At 37.8% G+C, this 8,623-nt stretch overlaps 2 long non-coding RNA genes across 3 annotated transcripts in view; one reads left to right on the top strand and one right to left on the bottom strand.

Moving 5' to 3' along the window:
• Nucleotides 1-1,107: 1,107 nt before the first annotated feature.
• The window catches only part of LOC128851591 (uncharacterized), a 13,335-nt gene continuing 5,819 nt past the window's right edge, over nt 1,108-8,623 (bottom strand). Inside the window, exons 2-3 of the long non-coding RNA XR_008448916.1 lie at nt 6,410-6,580; nt 1,108-1,335 (exon numbers count right to left, since the gene is read on the bottom strand). This is a non-coding gene — a long non-coding RNA (uncharacterized LOC128851591). The remainder of the gene's footprint in view (nt 1,336-6,409; nt 6,581-8,623) is intronic.
• Nucleotides 5,567-8,623, top strand: part of LOC128851590 (uncharacterized) — an 18,356-nt gene continuing 15,299 nt past the window's right edge. For both annotated transcript variants that reach the window (XR_008448915.1, XR_008448914.1), the window contains exon 1: nt 5,567-5,667. This is a non-coding gene — a long non-coding RNA (uncharacterized LOC128851590). The remainder of the gene's footprint in view (nt 5,668-8,623) is intronic.

Below are 8,623 nucleotides of genomic sequence, written 5' to 3'. Positions count from 1 at the left end.
GACAGTTGACTTCTATCCACTTACATCCAATTAAAAGGAACTCTTGGCTCCCCAGGAGTTGTTATTCTTTGCAAAGAGAGAAAGTTTGGAAAGTAAAAAATCCCTAAGTGCCACAAAAATGTTAGATTTGTGTCTGACCTCCCAACAAATGGCAGCTTCTCTTCAAAGGTTCATCTCACTTCCCACTTAGCCATCAAAAACGAAGTGGACAGATTTCCAGAAATGCTCAGCAACTCCTTTTGAGATCCTTTCTCCTGCATGTTCAGACCCTAGAACAAGAGGAGTTGCTGTCCCTTTTGCAATTTACTAGGGAAAAATATTTGGCCTTTTCATGAAGACGTCTAAATTGGGCTTGGACTCTTCTGCAAGACTGGCCCTAGCCAGAACGGTTGGTGGTCAATTCTGATCATCCCCTTTAATTCTTCCAGGGAAGTTTAACTTGCAATTCACTTTCACCTTGTGTTTGCCTTTCCTAAGAAGATCAAAGAAGTGGAGAGAAGAGGACTGACTTTTGGCAAGAGGAGAACAGGGTTCATCTTGCTGCCTCCGTATCATAATTTATGGATTGTTTTTGAGACCAATTGTATGATTTCTTCCATAATGGGGAGTGGGGGAGGACTTGGTTAAATTGTAAATGAGTATTATTTCAAGTGCTCTGAGGAAATATGTTCTTTTGCCATAGAGCCCATACATTATTTCCACGTAGTTATAGGACCTTGAATTTCCTGGAACTATCATCTAGACCTTAATTCTTCTCACACTACATCCCTTTAAAATTGAGGAGCTCTCTTAATCAACCTTTGTATCAGTGGCAAATTTGCAGTATGACTTAATTTGAAAGATGCCTCAAAGTGCTGACTCAAAGGGTTGGTGAATAAAGGCCAGTCATTGCTGCTGTGACACTAATGCGATGCAAAACAAAATTGAGTTGCATCAGCTGAATATTGGTTTGCAAAAAATATTAGTGATTGAAGCCACTTGCTGGTCATCTTTTATTTATACTTGGGCGATTTAGACTTTTGGGGGTCTGAAACCGCTCAAAAATCAACTTCTGGAAGAGAGGCACTAAAAGACTCTTTAATGGTGAAAAATCCCAGTCGGATCTATACATCTAAGCTGCATCATTTGCACTTCATAATCTCCTCTCTTTTATAGAGCAGGAGGCAGACACATTATTTTAGAACTTTTATTAAAATATTTATACAGCAACAGATGAAAATTCTCATCCTAATATGTCACTTTGCATTTTTCGGTTCCGTTCCAAGTTTTTATCTTTTTTCTTCCTCTAATTGAAATGCAGCCGATACTCCTTCATTCTCTGGATAAGTAACTGTCCTAAAATAAGTAGAAATTACTTTGAGACTCAAAGGAAAAACAAGGAGAGAGGGAATTTGAGACAGACAGTTTATGGAGAAAAAAAGTCCCTAAAAAAAACCCCAACCACCCAATCCACTGTAGTGTTATTTAACTTCTCTAAAAAGAAAAAGTGTGTATGAATTATTGAGTTCTTTGTTAGGATTTTATGAGGGTATGAGGGCATTGTTTCAATTCTTTTTTCTTTAGCGTCTCTTTTTCATGATTCTTAATAAATTTATTTGAGCTAGAACAACCTGGCTACAGAGGAGCGGAGCGCATTTCTTAGTCGGCTTGTCAAATATTGGCTGCTAATTAACACTCAGAAGAGTTACTTAAGAATCAGGGGCCTAGGGACGAAGAAACTCAGCAGGAAATATTTTTCCTTGTGCTTTTTTTTTTATTTTTAAATTGAAATGTCAATAATGCAAATCATCTAATATATGCTGATAAAACGGCTATGACTTTGCACTGAAGTGGCTGAAAACCAGACAGACACACACACATATGCACGGAACAAGGGAGAGAGGCCATTAATTTAAAATTTAGAGGACCAATAAGTTTTTGATTGCAATGGGTTACTGTGCTAATGATTATTTAACTCTCTTCATGTCGGGTTAAGTATGTATGGTTATGTAAAGTGTAACGCCTTATTGAAGTGCGACAATGAGGCTTTTGCTTCTGAAATGTTATATTCAAATCGGGGGGGGAAGCAGTGAGATTATAAAAAGCAGTTACTGTATGATGGCGCTTTTGAAGCAGTTGTGAGGCAGAACATGTTGCAGTAAAAGAAGTAAATTTTGCTTTTGCAAGAAAAAGAAACATACAAACCCCAAATATTTCTATTTTATCTCCACTACTTCTTAGCCTGCTGCTTTAGCATGGCTGTATTTATTGACGGTTGCAAGCACAGAGAGGGGCACATGGATGGTTAATCTCCTAATTATTTTCATCCTTTTTCTTGGCTTTGCTTTATTTTTTAAATTTTTTTTTTTTCAATTTTTACTTTTTATTCTTGAGGTGTATATTTCCACGATAAGATACTGGGGATTTGAAGTTTGTGTCTTTTGAGCTTGAATGGACAACTGTACCTATTATTCAATAAAATGCTGATCATCTTTTTCAAGTAAAAGGCAAGGCCACTCCTAAGTAGGGAGAGCAAAGGGGTAAAAAGGTAAGAATAGCAATAACTGCTCGATTCCTTGTAAATGATTTGCAGACTATATTTTTACTCCATTGTTCTTCAAGTACAGTAGTTGTATTTATTTATTTATTCATTTATTTATTCATTTATTTGGTCTTTCTAAAGGGATTGCACTTGCTAAACATTTTGGGTTGTTAGTGCTTTATGTGGCAGATTCCTTAGCAGTAGTAAGTGCTGCCATTTGTGACTATTTTGTGTCCTTCAGCCCTCCTAGGAAGGTATGGGTAGGAGTGCTCAAAACCTTGTAATAGTTGCCTGTAGGGAGAAGATGGCAAAGTAATGGCTAATGATCTGGACTCTAGCTGGAATTCAGAGACAAATACTAAATATAATCTATCTATATATATACAAAAAAAAAAGAGATTTTTTCTTTTTTTTTCTAAAAAAGCAGCAAAAAAGAAAATGCAATGAAAATTTATGACCTTAACATTCCTTCAGGGTCAAGCAATTTATCAAATTCTCTCACTTTCTGGTTTCAATTACACAGCTATTGTGGAAGGAACTTATTTTAGCAGGTTCATTTGCCTCAGTAGGGAATACAGGACTTTGGCCTAATGCTTCACCTTTAGTGCAGGCCATTTGAGCCTTAGAACAAATACCAATCATCACTCTTTGGGAAAAAAAAAAAATCTGCATCGGCACGGCCTGTTGGAATGGGGTTTCTGTCAAGGTAAACGGTTGTCGGCAATGACTGTGGTAGAGTGGCGATAAATCCCATTTTATTGCTGAAAAATTCCAGCTTCTCTCCATGCCTGACAGCTCCCCACATTCTCGTACCCATTTGGGCAATTTCTGCACTATGTCCATCTGGTTCTTATTACCTCTCAACCTGACAGTGTCTGGTCCAGAAAAAGTGCAGGTCAAAACCAGGGGAAAAAAACCAAGGTGATGGACAAAACAGAAAGACTGATTGAGAGAATGGGCTGCGCTCCCTGTTGCTCCCTCCCAAACCAAAAACAAAGGGTTAGGAGGAATAAACAAATTCAAGGGAGGTTACTTATTCAAGGGAGCTTAATTATTAAATTTCCAGAAGCATCTTTATACTAGAAAATGGAATAAGTAATAATCTACACAATCCAAGCTTTTATAATGCCACTGAATATTTGCTATTTGCCCAGGACATAAGTGACACCTGCCTAAATAAATCCTTTCAGAAGTGGGAAAAGTCAAGACTCCAAAGCCTCTGTTATAGGAGTCCTGGTGTGCCTTTTCCTTTAGCTTTCAGGAGGGTGAGATTTGCTTTCAAAGGATCACTTGGGTTGCAAACTATTGCAGGAGGTCAGCTGAAGCACAATTAACATGTAAATAAATAAATGAATGAATGAATAAAAGTTAGGCTAGCTTCACGTAATAGAAAAGTGAACAGAAAGAAAGTTCTTAATTTCCGTGTAAGTTTTTGCATGCTGCTGAATCGAGACCTACTTTAGGAAGCTCAGTTTCTTCTCCACTTTCCCCCTATAATAAGTAGAAGGAATGTTTGGCCATTTTATGAATTTAAAACCCAAACAAATTATCCCAGGATGACTGAACTTTTTAAAGTCAAAACAAAGAAAACCCTTGAGCAGTCCCCTTTCTCTCTTCTCCCAGTAAAAACTGTATTGTGAGATATTTGTCAAGGAATCCCTAGTGCTACTGGGACATATGCCTTGATCCACCAACCCAACACTCCCCTTCAATAGAACGCGGTCAGTTTAATTGCAATTCCCATATTTATTCAACCCCAAACCCCCACATATCCCACCTGAAACACTGCTCACTGTATCTTTCTCTCCAATAGGTCTCTGCTCTGAACCTGCAGTCTCATCTTAGATTTATACAGCCTCTTCCCCTGCTTGTGAAGATGCAAAGGAAATGAAAACCAACTTTTCAGAGCTACCTCCTATGCTAAAGGTCTAACTGAATTACCAACAGCAGGAAATCTGGAGTGTGCCCTACAGTCTGCTTTGGTGATCCTTGGTGATCAGGGCTCTTGATCATCCCATGATAGGCATCTCATCTATGGTAGGACATACTGGTGGGTACGATGGTCTGACCAAAAGCCTGGAATTGTGATTATGGTTTTGTGTTAGGAATTCCCATGGCTTATAGGAACCTGTTGGATCCCAGAAGTTTGAACTTGGGCTCGAGCAGTGTAATGGCAAGTGAGGGTATGGTTTCCAGCGGGGTTGCAGGAACTTGTTGGCATTGAACAAGGAGATAGGACAGAAAATGAATAGGAAGAAAAAGGTAGGGTTGGTACAAGTTCTTACTCCAGAACAGGTCACCTGAAAATGCCATATGTAAAATGTGACAACCACCTGTTCATGCAACTTCTCCCTCTGCTATGGTGGTAGTCATTTAAAATAATAATTTGTGAAGTTTTGATGGGAAAAGTCTTCCTGGCTGTTAGTTTTGGTGTCAGTAATGGCACTGAGAAAACCGATCGCCTATGGTTAGCATTTGTTTATATTTGTCATGAATTATAGAATTAGATTTTTTTAAGTATTATCTTCTGCACACCTTTTTCTTTATTCATCTGAGTGGGGGACACTATATGCATTTATATGCCAAGCTATAAAGGCATAGTTTAAGACACCTATGAAAGCCTTCGCTGGATGAATGGCTCTCAACCGCTCCGTTCAATTCACTTGCAAAGCCATTGAAAACAAAAGAGGCTGACGACAGGGGAAGCCCCAACTTCAACAATAAAAATATGTCAGCATGAAAATGGTTAATGGTGAGTATTATAGCTTCAAAAGAGCCCATTGGCTACCCCTAAAGGATGCCCTGCAATTGTTAAACTCATCAGATGCAACTACCCCTCCTCAGCTAGCCCTTCCATTTGTCTGGCTAACAGTAAAAAAAAAAAATACTATAATAAATTTGTAACATATGTTGCCAGACGAGAATAAGTGATATAAATAAAAAGTTAAGAGACATAGCCCCTCAAGAACAATGTGTAAAGATTTAAACTTTCAATGTATTAGTTAAGCTAGGAACATTTTAAGAGTAACTTGAAAGCAGTGTACTGTTTGTTTATATCATTCCTCTTTTTTTTTTTTCTTTTCTTCTCTTCAGATCGCATTTTAAATCAAAATGTTCTCCATGACTGACTGCTTTGCAGCACTAGGGTAAGTCCCATTTTTCCACAGCTTAACAGAAATATGCCTAAGAAATCTATGCCAGAAAGGCATTTTGTTGGGTTCTGGTGTAAGAAGTAAACACAATATTGTTTGGAAGACAGCCTCTTTTTTTTTTTTTTTTTACTCCTACTTCTTTTTAATATTAATTTTTTTTATTCTTTCGGTAATCCAGTTGTATGAAATTGTACATTTGCAAACAGAGCTACTATCAAGAAGGCAATTCTTCATGAAGGTGACAAGTCTCCAAACTTGTAATAAATTAGCAGCAGCAGCATTAAAAAAGAAAGGATAAAGCAAAATATGCCTTGAGACCTGGCTGGATATTTTATTTATCTTTTTCTTTTATTGAGATATCCTTTGAAAAATGGCATAAAATAAATAGTTTTACAAAACAACAATATAATCAATCTCTAAACGAGAAGATAACTCAAGGATTTCATTAACTGCTGGTAGCCAGTTTAAATTGTAGTTTTGTCCATAATGTCTATCTATCTATGTATGTCCAAGTTATATTAAAAACCTTTAAATGGCTTTGTAATATCAGCTACATCTAGCTATTATAATAATTAATGATACTGTTTTATAAATCAATATATGTATTCTTGATAAATTCATATCCAGTTAATGGTGTAATTTAAATAAAAAATTAATGCAATAAAAACCAGACTGGAATAGGCAGGAAATCTTTAAAGGTTAAGAGGCAAATTTGTCTAAATTCTTTTCTTTGTACCTATTTTTGAGAAAGCTTCCATTGAAATTCAGCTGATAGCAGGCTGGCTCTTCAAACCGCACTCTCGCCATTAGTTTTGTGTTAACAGCGCTCGGTTACTTTTTGCAGCCAAAGAAAAGGGAAAAGCTCCTTCAGCAAAATGAATACTTTCCTCCCTGGTTTCTCATCCTGCTGCAAAGAAAAAAAAAATTACTCCAGCATTTGGCCAGAAACAGAAATGGTAAAAATGCCCTTTTTTTACCATTTTCTATTGTTTCCATATTTGTATTATTACAAGGATAATTTGCTTATTTTGTACAGTGTCATTAAAAAAAGGTAAAGTATGAATATTTTGTTCCAGGAATGAAGTGCATTCAGAGGAGCATGGAAACCCTGCAGACTGTTCAGTGTAATAAAAAGCTATTCTTTATCTCTTGTTTTAAATACAGTTAATCCAGTTTATTCAGCAAACACATCTAAGAGCAACTTGAAAAAAAAAAAAAGCTGGAAATTGCCTTTTAATATTTGCAGTGGTGAGAAACCGTGGCTCTGTTCCTTTGCTTTTATTTATAGTCTGTAACCACAAAATGTATCTCTAACAATAACAGGGGATTTTAATAGGCAATATTAATTGTTCTTCCTCTAACTTTTGATCTTAAATGTTTCAAACAAAAGCCTGCTGCCTGTTTATACACCAAATTTGTTTGAAGAATATCTTTTTGAAATGATGTAAAACATGACGCTTTGTCATCCGTACTGACATGGTGCAGAACTGTCATTTTAATCCATAGAGAGATTTTTTTTTTGGGGGGGGGGGAAGTTTTTTTCTTAACGTTGCTCTGCCTTATTTAGAGCAGCGGCGATCTGCACAGTTTCTTTTGACGCTGATGAGTATTTCAAACCCCTTACGCCGAGGGGAGGGAGAAAAAGGAATTTGCTGCCAGTCACTGTGGCGATCCAGCTCCATAAGCCATCACTTATTTGCTAAAAGTTTACATTTCAAATGAGCTTGAAATTTAAAGGTGGGTTATCTGGATGCTGGGGCTGTGTTTAGGAATGGAAGTAGAATATATAGGGATTACGTTTGTGTGTTACTGTCTACCAGAGTATTGGTAATATAGCTATTTAAAGTATATTTTGTTTTTCGATGCAGCTAGAAGCAGGAGATACACAGCCATTCCTAGGAGGCTTAATTTAGACTTTATAGGAAAAACATCAAACGGCAGCTTACAGTAACACACTGAAATACATTACACATTTTAAATATCTTCATTTGGAAACATGCGTTATTTTATTTTTCCTCCTCCTGGGATCATTAACATGCCTCTCCCTAGACAAAGCAAGGACAAGCCTCATCCTTAAAAATTATCTGCTTTACAGATCACATTCCTAGGCATGTTCCCCACTTTTTATTACCACGGATAACCTCTTAATGCTATCACAATTTTATACTTGTTAAGCGGACATCTTCCGTATATTTAACTGCAAACAGAGTGACTTCATTTCGGGGGGTGAGAGGAAGGAGAAATGCTTTGAGATGATTAGAAACATAAGTTTCTATCTTCTGTCACACCAGCCTATCAATTATTCAAAACCCTACTAAATTTAGATGTCTGTTCCTAAAACGTTGTTTGCACTCGTTCCCTGGGAAGATGGAGGCGGCTGATAATTTGGCTAAATTATGCGTTTGAGCCCAATGGTTACAAATGAAAGACTAAAAATCGGCAGATTTATTCGCTGCTGCTGCTGAAATTTCTCAGCAGCGACGATTCGGACCAGCTCCTTTGGGGAACAAATCAAGGGGCCAGGCGGCACCCACAGGTAATTACGTGGACAAAACCACATCATTACAGCTAATAAAATGATGCATTGGTGACTTGATGGGAGGTTTTGTTGATCGGATAGGGACCAGCTATGGGGGGCAAAGGACCTAAAGCAGCCTCTGAGGTGCTTCATGCTCCAGGTAGTCATTACCTGAGTGTAAAGACCAATAAAGGGGAAATTATTGCTATTATAAGATGAGCTGCGAAGGATGCGGGGTGGATGACGCTGGGTCGGGCAAGATGTAATGTGCTCACCCCAAACCTGCACTTCAAGCATCCCTGATGCAGTGCCTGGCTGCTGCGATGGTGGAAAATATCCTTTTTTTCTCAGCAGTCAGGGTGTGATTGGCAGCAAGTCTCTGTCAAGCGTGGGCGTCCTCCCATGCGCACCAGTCGCAGGATGTGAAAGGGA

This window comes from Cuculus canorus, chromosome 3, assembly GCF_017976375.1.
Source record: "Cuculus canorus isolate bCucCan1 chromosome 3, bCucCan1.pri, whole genome shotgun sequence".
Classification (NCBI taxonomy): domain Eukaryota; kingdom Metazoa; phylum Chordata; class Aves; order Cuculiformes; family Cuculidae; genus Cuculus; species Cuculus canorus.
This window is presented reverse-complemented; position numbering and strand designations above follow the sequence as displayed.